This window comes from Mirounga leonina, unplaced genomic scaffold (genome assembly GCF_011800145.1).
Source record: "Mirounga leonina isolate KUSES-001 unplaced genomic scaffold, KU_Mleo_1.0 Mir_204, whole genome shotgun sequence".
Lineage (NCBI taxonomy): Eukaryota > Metazoa > Chordata > Mammalia > Carnivora > Phocidae > Mirounga > Mirounga leonina.
This window is the reverse complement of record NW_023270513.1, coordinates 18,528,894-18,542,852: the sequence shown is the minus strand read 5'-3', so window position 1 is coordinate 18,542,852 and position 13,959 is coordinate 18,528,894. Positions and strand designations below refer to the sequence as shown.

The 13,959-nt window shown below is 35.7% G+C and overlaps 1 long non-coding RNA gene across 1 annotated transcript in view; it reads right to left on the bottom strand.

The window, feature by feature from the left end:
• Positions 1 to 13,926, bottom strand: part of LOC118026084 — a 35,923-nt gene extending 21,997 nt beyond the window's left edge. Inside the window, exons 1-2 of the long non-coding RNA XR_004683459.1 lie at positions 13,853 to 13,926; positions 10,603 to 10,630 (exon numbers count right to left, since the gene is read on the bottom strand). This is a non-coding gene — a long non-coding RNA (uncharacterized LOC118026084). The remainder of the gene's footprint in view (positions 1 to 10,602; positions 10,631 to 13,852) is intronic.
• Between the last annotated feature and the right edge of the window lie 33 nt (positions 13,927 to 13,959).

Below are 13,959 nucleotides of genomic sequence, written 5' to 3'. Positions count from 1 at the left end.
GACATTGTGAAGAATATGCTTCTGAAATATCCCACCGAGGGACAGAAACACTGAGGCATTTATTTACCTATTCCCATCCGTCATTGTTGAAGATTATTTTGTGAGAATTAAATCTCCTGCCCTTGGTTTTGCCCTGCCTTCTTGCTGCGCAAACTCATGACTTATAGGAGAAAGCTCTCAGACAGAGAAGCAGATGGCATCTTGCATTTGAGGAAAAAAATTACCACCACTGTTGCCAGTAAGGTTAGTGATGAATAGAGTGAATATGGGATAGGGCTACAATTTTTACTATTTTATGTAAAAAACTGTAAGATAATCTGTCACATAATAGATATTACATAAATGTAGTTATTATTTGTTTTTATTGTTAATTAACTCAGAAAACTACTGAGAGGGTGTAACACATACATCAAAGGTCATTTATGAAATTGAATGTTATGGAATCTTTTAAATAGTACTATATTTCCTCCAAGCTCAATAAACTTATCTGCTGATTCCTTTGTGAAAGAGAAGATGGCAGCTATATACCTAGGGAAAAGTAAAAAAACAAAAACAAACAAACAAACAAAAAACAGCTTTATTCCATTCTTGTGTAATCAGATAATCAGATTAGACTGTCCTGACTTGGCAAATATTGGCTCCATTTTATCATATTACCAGCAATACTCACTGTATATTTTTGGTAGATTTAGAGTTAAAAATGACATTAGAAACATATTCTGTCTTAATTTTATTTTACTCAGGCCCAATAGAGGAGAAATCTAAACTGATAGTAACATTAAGATTACTTTCATGAACATAAGAAATTACAGCTAAATTCTCAGTCTCTTTGACAGTACAGTGTAATTTGAAGGATTCTAGATCCAATTATTTTATCTATTTTTTAAGTGAATTAGGCACTCAGTTGACATTAGTGGGGATTGAAATTCTCTGTGGTGCTTCAGATATCATGAATTCTGCCATGTAAATTTTATAAAGGTATTATTACAAAAATATTCTCTAACATTGTCTTCTTTTTATTTAAATATTTTATTTATTTATTTATTTGACAGAGAGAGACACAGCAAGAGAGGGAACACAAGAAGGGAGAGTGGGAGAGGGAGAAGCAGACTTCCTGCTGAGCAGGGAGCCCAATGCAGGGCTCGATCCCAAGACCCTGGGATCATGACCTGAGCCAAAGGCAGACACTTAACAACTGAGCTACCCAGGCACCCCTGTCTTTGTTTGTTTGTTTTGTTTTGAGGGAGAGAGAGTGAGAGAGAGAGCACAAGCAGGATGGGGAGGGGAGAGGAAGGAGGAGAGAGAGAATTTTAAGCAGGCTCCATGCCCAGCACAGAGCCCAACATGGGGCTCAATCTCATGACCCTAAGATCATGACCCTGAGATCATGACCTGAGTGGAAACCAAGAGTAGGACATTCAATCCATGGAACCACACAGGAGCCAATAACATTTTCTTTTAAAAGGCTTTGTTGTGCTATGGTGAGCACTGTGAATTATGTAAGACTGTTGAATCACAGACCTGTATCTCCGAAACAAATAATACATTATGTGTTAAAAAAAAGAAGATAGTAGGAAGGGAAAAATGAAGGTGGGGAAATTGGAGGGGGGGATGAACCGTGAGAGACTATGGACTCTGAGAAACAAACTGAGCATTCTACAGGGGAGGGGTTTGGGGGGATGGGTTAGCCTGGTGTGGGTATTAAAGAGGGCACGTACTGAAGGGGGCACTGGGTGTTATATGCAAACAATGAATCATGGAACACTACATCAAAAACTAATGATGTAATGTATGGTGATTAACAACATAATAAAAATAAATAAATAAATAAACAAACAAATAAATAAATAAATAAATAAAAGGCTTTGTTGTCTTGCCTTATAAATGTAGGTATTTTACTTACCTGGAATTGATGTTTGGGTATGGTATATGGTGCCTAATTATTTTTCCACATGTATATTTTTCCAGCACCACTTGTGTAATAAACATATATGATAAATAAATAGGACAAGATGTCTTATATATTTTTATCAGTGTAACTTCTCTTCATAAATCAAATTTCATTCCATAAGTGTGTGAAAGTAACAGTCTGGACTTTCTGTTCTATTAATCTATTAGGCTCAATACTTAACTCACCATTTTAATTTTTACAACTTTATTATAGCCTTGATTACAAGTTTATGTAGTTTTGATATCTGACAAAACTATTTCTCCCACCATACTTTGTTTTCAAATTTATCATGACTATTCCTGACCCTTTGAAGTTCCATACAAATTTTTGTGGTTGTTGTTGAATCGATAAAGAAGATGTGGTATATATATACAATGGAATATTATGCAGCCATCAAAAGGAATGAGATCTTGCCATTTGCAATGATGTGGATGGAACTGGAGGGTATTATGTTGAGTGAAATAAGTCAAACAGAGAAAGACATGTATCATATGATCTCACTGATATGAGGAATTCTTAATTGCAGGAAACAAACTGAGGGTTGCTAGAGTGGGGGGTGGGGTGGGAGGGATGGGGTGACTGGGTGATAGACACTGGGGAGGGTATGTGCTCTGGTAAGCACTGTGAATTGTGCAAGACTGTTGAATCTCAGATCTGTACCTCTGAAACAAATAATGCAATATATGTTAAGAAAAAAAAAAAAGGAGAAGAAGAAGAAGGTAGCGGGAGGGGAAGAATGAAGTGGGGGAAATCAGAGGGGTAGACGAACCATGAGAGACGATGGACTCTGAAAAACAAACTGAGGGTTCTAGAGGGGAGGGGGGTGGGAGGATGGGTTAGCCTGGTGGTGGGTATTGAGGAGGGCACATTCTGCATGGAGCACTGGGTGTTATGCACAAACAATGAATCATGGAACACTTCATCTAAAACTAATGATGTAATGTATGGGGATTAACATAAGAATAAAAAAATAAAAAAATAAAAAATGCGGAACCCCCCCCAAAAAAATAAAAAAAATAAAAAAATAAAGTTTTTTTTTATTCTGAGAAAGAACCCCCAACACAAAAAAGTTTTCCAACCACACACAGGAGGGCATGGTTAGGGCAGGTGTCCATACATCCAGCCCCAAGCCCCTAGTCCATGTGGTTTTGGCACCTATAAGGGGCGTGGGGTAATGATGCAGGCCACAAAAAATTAAAAAAATGTGTGTGTGTGAAGGAAAGGGGTGCAAAAGCAGTGGGGAGTGGTGGGGGAAAGGATGAGGCGAGGTCAGTACTGGGAATGCTGTAGGTGGGAGGACATTTCATAACATTTCTTGTTGATCATACCACCGTGGACACCTTCTTTGCCCAACAGCAGGACTAGCATCTTGGCAGTCACAGTGACAGTGACATTGAACGTGGGAGTTCCACCAGTATTCTTGGTATGAAGATCCATTGTAAATACCACGTCCTATAGCAGTGAGTCCCAGATAACAGAACACTTCTGGCCTCCAAGTGTAAACCAATTCATTAAAAAACTTGATCGGGGAGGCAGAGAGCTCAGGGCATCTCATGCTGCTGTCTGGACAAAGGCTCTGCTAGGTGTGCAGCAGCTCTTGCACAACCACTTCTCCCATACAAATTTTAAAATCAGCTCATCCAGTTCCACATAAGAAAAAATTGTTGGGAATTTGTGATTGCATTTAACCTAGAAATCAATTTTGTATAATTTCTTTGAATATTAGGCCTTCTAATTTGTGAACATTGTACATATCTCATCTATTTATGTTTTAATAATGCACAATGAAGTGTTTTAATTTTTCTAATTTTCTGTTGGTTGTTTTCTACTTAGATATTTTTGGACTATATAAAATAGTATACTTTTAAAAAAATTTTATTATGTTATGTTAGTCACCATACAAACATCATTAGTTTTGTTTTTTTTTTTTTTAATTTTTATTGTTATGTTAATCCCCATACATTACATCATTAGTTTTAGATGTAGTGTTCCATGATTCATTGTTTGTGCATAACACCCAGTGCTCCATGCAGTATGTGCCCTCCTTAATACCCATCACTGGGCTAACCCATCCCTCCACCCCCTCCCCTCTAAAACCCTCAGTTTGTTTCTTTTCTTTTCTTTTTTTTTTAAGATTTTATTTATTTATTCATGAGAGACAGAGAGAGAGAGGCAGAGGGAGAAGCAGGCTCCCAAGGAGCAGAGAGCCCGATGCGGGACTCGATCCCAGGACCCTGGGATCATGACCTGAGCCGAAGGCAGACGCTTAACCATCTGAGCCACCCAGGCGCCCCCTCAGTTTGTTTCTCAGAGTCCATAGTCTCTCATGGTTCATCTCCCCCTCCGAGTCCCCACCCTTCATTTTTCCCTTCCTTCTCCTAATGTCCTCCATGCTATTCCAAAATGGTATACTTTTAAATTTATATTTTTTGTTTGCATATAGAAAGACAATAATTTTATATTAAAGCTGAGAGCTTTTCCCTTAAGGTCAGGAACACGACAGGGATGTCCACTCTCACCACTATTGTTCAAGATAGTGCTAGAAGTCCTGGCCTCAGCAGTCAGACAACAAAAATAAATAAAAGGCATCCAAATTGGCAAAGAAGCCAAACTCTCTTCACAGATGACATGATACTTTATGTGGAAAACCCAAAAGACTCCCCCTCCAAATTACTAGAACTCATACAGCAATTTGGCAATGTGGCAGGATAAAATATCAGTGCACAGAAATCAGTTGCTTTTCTATACACTAACAATGTAACTGTAGAAAGAGAAATTAAGGAATCAATTCCATTTACAATAGCACCAAAAACCATAAGATATCTAGGAATAAAGCTAACCAAAGAGATACATGATCTATACTCTAGAAATTACAGAACACTTATGAAAGAAATTGAGGAAGGCACTAAAAGATGGAATTTATTTTATTTTATTTATTTATTATTAATTATTTATTTATTTATTTATTTTATTTATTCTTCCAATAAACATTGTGAAAATGTCTATCCTGCCTAGAGCAATCTACACCTTCAATGCCATCCTTATTCAAATACCATAATCATTTTTTAAGGAGCTGGAACAAACAATCCTAAAATTTGTAGGGAACCAGAAAACACACTGAATTGCCAAGGGGATGTTGAAAAAGAAAAACAAAGCTGGGGGCATCACAATGCCTGACTTCAAGCTATATTACAAAGCTGTGATCACCAAGACAGCATGGTATTGGCACAAAAATAGACACATAGACCAATGGAACAGATAAGAGACTCCAGAAATGGACCCTCAACTCTATGGTCAACTAATCTTTGACAAATCAGCAAAAAAAATATCCAATGGAAAAAAGTCTCTTCGATAAATGATGTGGGGAAAATTGGACAGCCACATTCAGAAGAATGAAACTGGACCATTCTTTTACACCATACACAAGATAAACTCAAAATAGATGAAAGACATAAATGTGAGACAGGAATCCATCAAAATCCTAGAAGAGAACATAGGCAATAACCTCTTTACCATCGGCCACAGCAACTTCTTTCAAGACATGTCTCCAAAGGCAAGGGAAACAAAAACGAAAATGAACTTTTGGGACCTCATCAAGATAAAAACTTTCTGCACAGCAAAGGGAACAGTCAACAAAACTAAAAGTCAACCCACAGAATGTGAGAAGATATTTGCCAACTGACACTACAGATAAAGGGCTGATATCCAGGACCTATAAAAAACTTCTCAAACTCAACACTCAAAAAACAAATAACCCAGTCAAAAAAAATGGGCAGAAGACATGAACAGACACTTCTCCAAAGAAGACATACAAATGGCTAACAGATACATGAAAAAATGCTCAACATCACTAGCCATCAGGGAAATACAAATCAAAACCACAATGAGATACCACCTTATACCAGTTAGAATGGCCAAAATTAACAAAACAGGAAACAACAAATGTTGGAGAGGTTGTGGAGAAAGGGGAACCCTCTTACACTGTTGGTGGAAAAGTAAGCTGGTACAGTCACTCTGGAAAACAGTATGGAGGTTTCTCAAGAAGTTAAAAACAAAACTACCCTATGACCCAGCAATTGCACTCCTGGGCATTTACCTCAAAGATACAGATGTAGTGAAAAGAAGGGGAACATGCACCCCAATATTCATAGGAGCAATGTCCACAATAGCCAAACTGTGGAAGGAGCTGAGATGTCCTTCAACAGATGAATGGATAAAGATGTGGTTTATATATACAATGAAATATTACTCAGCCATCAGAAAGGATGAATACTTACCATTTGCATCCATATGGATGGAACTGCAGGAGATGCTAAGTGAAGTAAGTCAAGCAGAGAAAGACAATTATCATATGGTTTCACTCATATGTGGAACATAAGCAATAGCATGGAGGACCATAGGGGAAGGGAGAGAAATCTGAAGGGGGAGAAATCAAAGAGGGAGATGAACCATGAGAAACTATGGACCTTGGGAAACAAACTGAGGGTTTCAGAGGGGAGGGGGTTGGGGGGATAGGGTAATGGGGTGATGGGTACTAGGGATGAGCACTGGGTGTTATACGCAACTAATGAATCATTGATCAAAACTAAATCAAAAACTAATGATGTACTATACAGTGGCTAACAACATAATAAAAAAATAAAATAAACTTATATTCAGTACATATCAGAAATCTAGATGAACCATGAGAGACGATGGACTCTGAAAAACAAACAGGGTTCTAGAGGGGAGGGGGGTGGGAGGATGGGTTAGCCTGGTAGTGGGTATTGAGGAGGGCACATTCTGCATGGAGCACTGGGTGTTATGCACAAACAATGAATCATGGAACACTTCATCTAAAACTAATGATGTAATGTATGGGGATTAACATAAGAATAAAAAAAAGAAAGAAAGAAAGAAAGAAAGAAAGAAAGAAACAGAGAAAGAAAGAAAGAAAGAAAGAAAGAAAGAAAGAAAGAAAGAAAGAAAGAAAGAAAGAAAGAAATCTAGTTTCTATCCTAATAGTTTTTTTTAAAGATTTTTTTTATTTATTTGACAGAGAGAGAAAGAATGATCAGGGGGAGGGGCAGAGGGAGAGGGAGAAGCAGACTCCCCCACTGAGCAGGGACCCTGAAGTGGGATTCATCCCAGGACCCTGAGATCATGACACAAGTGGAAGGCAGATGCCCAACCAACTGAACCAACCAAGCACCCCCTAATAGTATTTTTTAAAGATTTTATTTATTTGAGAGAGATACAGAGAGCATGAGTGGGGGTGAGGGGCAGAGGGAGAGGGAGAGAGAGAATCTCAAAGAGTCTCCCTGTTGAGTTTGAGCCAGATGTGGGGCTCAGTCTCAGACCCTGAGATCATGACCTGAGTCAAAATCAAGAGTCCTGTGCTTAACCAACTGAGCCACCCAGGCACTCTTATCCTAATAGTTTATTTGCAGATTTATTTGTATTTCTAATCTGCAAAATTATATCTTCTGTACATAATAGTTTTATTTATTTCTAGTCATTTTCCCTTTATATACACATACATATATACAATCATTTATGTATTTATTTATGTTTTACTGAACTACCTAAAACAAATGGTACACTGTCAGATAGAAATGGTTATAGCATAATTCTTGACTTCTTCTTCTGAGAAGGTTGACTTAGAATTAAAAAAAAAAATGGAGACATCTTTAAAGATAGTGTTAATGTTAAATGGGAATGCAGTGAATTCCAAAATGTTATGGAAACAGTCTATGTGTGAAATCATCAAGTCTATCACTTATTTCATTATTGATGGACTCTTTACTAACCCTGAAGTGTTTTTACTACTAACTTTATTTTTACTGTTTTGAATTAGCCTTTTCTTAGTTATACTTGTGTATGCTAAATTTGCTTAATTTTATGTAGCACTGAACCTTTTCAAAAAGAACTGGACTTCTTTATATTGGTGCATTTTCATAGAATACACGAATGTGGTCTATGTAGATATTCTTGGATGTACACAGGTATATAGCCACATAGTAACAACAGGTTACCCTAGGCTTCCTTAGCCATAAAGAATGATTTAATATTATGGACGAAGCTAGGCATATATAGATATTAAGAAGAACAGGGCTTGGAAATCCCTTCAGGATATAATGGTAGTCACAGATGCTTTTCTGGTCTGATCATCAATCCAATACTAATACTGTAAGATAGGGGCAGGAAAATAAAACCTTACTGTACAAAGATTTAATTTCTGGAAGTATAACACAAATTTGAGAAGGGCATATAGATTTTAAAAAATTGATTTGAGCACATATGCGAATTACTTAGATAGTTGCTCATCTCCCTATCAGAGTAATTTTATAGTGGAGCTTTCTATCCCATACTTAAATTGGGAAAGTGAAGATTATTTGATGTATCAAAGACAAAGATCTATAGACTCATGTTTATTGGTGTAGGCCTAATTTTAGGAAAAAAATATACATGCATTATTGGTCATTCTAACATTTTTGTGAATACCGTTCCTCAATTACTAAAGGATAATTATCCCTCCATCCTCTAAAGGACCCAAACCTTTTACTCATAGATAAGATAAACTATATCATAGCTTTAAATGGTACAAGGAGTTAAAAGCACTGTGACTGATTTACCCTAGGCTACAACTTAACAAAAAATCTGAATTTAATTATACACTGTGTTTGTTGTCAAACACACTATCAAATAAGAGAGAATTAATGACCGATTGGGCAAGACTACATATGCTATCATGGTTAGTGGTAAAAAAAAAAAAAAAAATCCATTCTATTTAAAACTTTTTTTTTAATATAAAGAGAAACTTAGGTGATTTTCAAAATTAAAAGGAAAAAAAGATTGCCAATAGTTTATATTTACTGAAGTGATTTTCCCTATCACTAATAGAAATTTGTAAATAGAATATAGTTTAGAAATAGATACAGGTGAAGAAAAAGATACATGAGGTGTCATTTTAATTAACTACTAAACTTTCTTTAGATAGATAAAAATAAGTACCAAAGTATTCTGCTTACTTTGCAGCAAATATAACCATTTGTCTCAGTTCTTGTCATTCCTATAAATAGATTCATGACATGCTTGATTTGTTTATCCATAGTTGCTCTGGAGGCCCCCCGGGTGGCTCAGTCATTAAGCGTCTGCCTTCGGCTCAGGTCATGATCCCAGGGTCCTGGGATCGAGCCCCACATCGGGCTCCCTGGTCTGCGGGAAACCTGCTTCTCCCTCTCCCACTCCCCTTGCTTGTGTTCCCTCTCTCGCTGTGTCTCTCTCTGTCAAATAAATAAATACAAACTTAAAAAAAAAAAAAGTTGCTCTGTTGGTTAAAATAATTCATTTTACAAATGACTACAGATACCTATTGAGGATAACATCTACATTAACTTCATTCTCAAGTATCTTTATGCTATTTGTGTTTTTTTTTTTTTTTTTGGACAGATTATATAAAATACTATGTTTCCTTCCATATTGGGTGAAAACACAAATTATTTCTTTCAATAATGGTTTTTCCTTAACACTTTTATTCTGTTCAAAATATATTTCATTTGGTAAAACCTTTAAATTTTCATTTCTTTTCCCTTGCAGTTCTGAGTTGTTGTAAATGTTGAAGTCATATTGGCGATTATCTCTACTCCTATAACTGGTTCAAGTACTGTAATTACTTTGACCAGACAACTGCGAAAATCCTCCCTTTCCCCAAACACACAAACACATATAATCAAACACACCCACACACGCATACACACACCCACATGCATGTGTGTACAAACAAGCTTATTTGGCCTAAATGATCCAATAAATATTTGGTGTAATTTGGAAGCCAACATAGAAGAAAGTTTAAAATCAAGGTAAAGCTATGAATTCTGGGTTGGCAGATGATAATTTCATTTGAGTCTCTCCCTTCTTTCTGAATATTATCCTCCATTTCTAACAATAGAAAACCAACAATCAGAAGAGAAACAGGATGTGTGTTTTCAATTACTCAATTAACAAATAGGTACTGCACGCCTTCTATGATCTCTGCTCTGTGGTAGAGGTAGCTCCTTGAGAAAAGCAGATAGGTAAGAGAAGGCCATATTTGAAGAAAGTGAGTTTTTCTAGCGTGAAATAGTTAAACTTGCCGACATAAAGCACAGAGTGGGGTGTTCTCATGGCCCTAGGAGAGTGATGAGGCATGGAAATTACTCCAGAGATCTTTAATGAGGGTTTGAAAATGAAATTTACAGCATAATGGAGAACTGTACATATGCAGGTTTTAGGATGGTAATCACTTGTTCAAAAGCTATGAACGACTTTAAGGATACATAAGCAAATTGCCAAAATAGTTTTTAAAAAGCTTTAGAAAGTTAAACCTTGATTAGCAATAGTTGAGAGTGCTTGTTTTAACTACAGTCTCACCAACAGTGACTTATTTTTTCAGTATTACTAATTTGAGAAGTGAAAATGGTATCTCAGTAAATTTGCATTTCTTAATAGTTACCTTGGCTATTGTCACATGTTTGCTCTACAATTATTATTTGCCTCTTTTTCTTTCAAGTTGTCTGTATATTTCCCCCACAAACTATTGCCCATGTGCTCTTATATTGATTTGTGCAATTTCTTTATACAAAATTAAAAATTGTAACCATTGATCTGGCATAATTGGTATGAATATTTACCTGTTTCTAGTTGCCTTTCAATTTTCATCTGGTTAAGAGAAATATAAGAATAAAATATTAATCTAGACAAACTTATTGAGCTTTAATTTTTTATTTATTCCATTTTAAGAACTTTTAAAGTTTATCAATTTTATCCATTATAAAACCATATCTATTAATTAAATAAAATTTGTAATATCCAAAAAATATAAAAGTAAGAAAAATACATATTGTTTCTAATTTCAGACAGCCTCATATGCACTATAAATATTTTGTTGAATTTCTTTTCATTGCTTTTTTGTTCTCTGTGGAAAGGTTTTCATGTTGCTGTTGCTTGATTATTAGCAAAATTCATTCTGCCATATTCTATGATATAATCATCACTCTTTCATGTTACATTCTATTAAGTCATGCAGTTCATTTGTTAAACAGATTTTATTTACTATCATTACATATCAGTCACTCTTTTAGGCACTGGAATACAGTTTAGTGGTAGTGGGGTAAGGAACGACAATGGAAATAAACATAAAATATATCACGTTTTTACATGCTGTGAAGAAAAATCAAGTAGGTTAAGTCAGAGGAATAAAGAGTTCAGGAAGGGAGCAGGATTTGCAATTATATACAAAGGTGTGAGAAAAAGCCTTTCTTTTTTTAAAAAATATTTTATTTATTTATTTGACACAGAGAGACACAGCCTGAGAGGGAACACAAGCAGGGGGAGTGGGGGAGGGAGAAGCAGGCTTCCTGCAGAGCAGGGAGCCCAATGCAGGGCTCAATCCCAGGACCCTGGGATCATGACCTGAGCCGAAGGCAGACGCTTAACGACTGAGCCACCCAGGCACCCCAGAAAAAGCCTTTCTTATTTGGTATTATATTAGTTGAGACCAAGTAAATTGATAGAATGAGCCATGCAAATATCTGGATACAGAGAGCTCCAGGTGAAGGGACACAGCAGGAACAAAAGAACTGACATAGGAATGAGCTTGCTATCTGAGAATACTGAAGCAACAACGTGGTGGTAGTGATGTGAGTGAGGGGAAGAAGAGTAAGATATTTAATCAGCAAGGTAAGGTCTTGGTAAGGAGTTTGAACTTCACAGTGTGAGCAGGACCACCAATGGACATTGAAAGCAGGGAAGTTACCTAATCCAACTTATATTTATAAGGAATCACTCAATCAGTTTTGTGAATGGAGTATAGTAAGAAAAGAGTGAGAGCAGGAAGATCTGTTAGGAGACTGATGAAATAATCTAGGTAAGGGATGATGGTGGTTCAGACTAAGCTATTGGCAATAAAAAGGGATAATAAGTCATAAGATTTTGAGTATACTTTCAAGACTTAGACATTATAATTTCCTGACAGACTGGATATGGGATGTGAGAAAAAGAAAAGAGTTAATAATTACTCCAAGGTATTTGGCCCCCAACACCAAGAAAGGAGCTGCCATTTACTGAGATGAAGAAGATACAGGAAGAGTAGACTTAGAGGGTAAGGACATTAAGAGTTTAGTTATTATAAAATCTTTGTAATAATATTTTAAATAGTTTTCTTTATTAAAGACATTCTACATTTTAGTTTTAACTATTTAGAAAATATAAATAAGGAGAAAGAATAAAACCACAAAAATCACCTATAATTTTATAACCAAAGAAAATTACTCAATGTCTCGATGTAACTATAGTCTTTACACACACACACAAATATAAACATGTTATGTATATAACATTTTTCTTACTAAATTGAGATGCTTTTCATGAGCTGATCATTTCAGATACTCAACATCTAGCATTGGTTTAGATTTTTTTTTCCTAATGAGCCACTTGTACTATGTTCTAGCACATATATGGTTTGACTATTATCATTACTGTTTTACTTGACTTAATTTGTAACTTATTTTACTGAATTATATCAGTTAATAAGTTTTTTATATTATAATTATTACTTATTCTAAGTAGCTAACCTTGGGAAATACTTTATAGGCCAATGTATCTATGCCAGTGATTCTAAATCAGGGGTTGAAAAACTATAACTTGCAGGCCAAATCTGGACAGCCACTTTTTTTCATATAGCCTGCAAGCTAAAAAAGGCTTTTGATAGATGAAGACATTTACAATTGATTTGATGATTGGAAAAAACAACTTTGAACCTTAATTAAGCTAAATGTAATCTCTCAAATTATTTTCATTAGAATTTTATTACCAAAGAATACTCTTTTATCATTGTCATCATTATATTTTGAATTGTGCCAATTTTAAAATGTATGGGATTTTTTTTTATATGTAAGTATCCGCATAATATCTTTGATGTTACTTCTTTTTGTTCTCCCAAAGGCTAAAATAATTACTATCTGGCCTTAACAGAAAAAATGTTTGCTGACTCCTGTTCTAGATCTTCCTAAGTGCATAAAAATTACTCAGAGGCTATAAGAAAAATGTAGATTTTTGTTGTTCACCCTACCTTCACCACTCCTACGTCAATTTTGATTCAGTAAGCCAAGGATGAGTATTAGGAATCTCAATTTTAACAGACACCCTAGGTAATTCTGATACACTCTGAACTAAATAAAAAACAAACAAACAAACAAACAAAAAAACAGAATGCCAACTTGCACTGTGCAAATTTTAGTACTGCCTTTGAGCTACATTTGGGCCTGTACTTCACCACTGGCATGCTGGTAAATACCAGTTCATTGTAAAGATCTCATTGGAATGAATTGCCACAGAGACCACACTTGTCTATGATTCTTTCCACCTGTCACCATTTGTGCAGTCATCATCCATTGGAACACAGCACTGTTGGGGAACCAAAACATTGTTTTTGGTCTAGGAGGTCTGTAACTCTTAATTTGAACCTCTATGATAGGGATAGATAGATGCATCATTATTCTTGGGTTCCATACATCAGTTCTTATCTCCTTTTTTATTCCCTCTTTATTATTTTATGTATATATGTATGCATGCACATATCCATCCATCCATCCATCCAATCTCCCTTTAAAAGATTAAAAAAATAAAAAAAAAAACCACAGGATTTTAATTTTGCTAGAATTAGTACCACCTCCCACCCCAATTACCATGCAAACCTTGAATTTTTGATAGAAATGATATACTATTTATGTCATAGTCAATTTAGAAATCTACCAATGCACCTGGGAAAGACAAAATGTTGTGACATTTGAGTACAAACAACAAAACATAAGGAGCTTTAAAAAATCAAAACATTACAGTACATTCCAGAGTCATTGTTGTTAGAATTTATTGCTGAAATACCTTAATAAGAATTCTGAGAAGTCCTGGGATGCCTGGGTGGCTCAGTCAGATAAGTTTCTTCCTTCAGCTCAGGTCATAATCCTGGGGTCCTGGGATGGAAGCCTGCA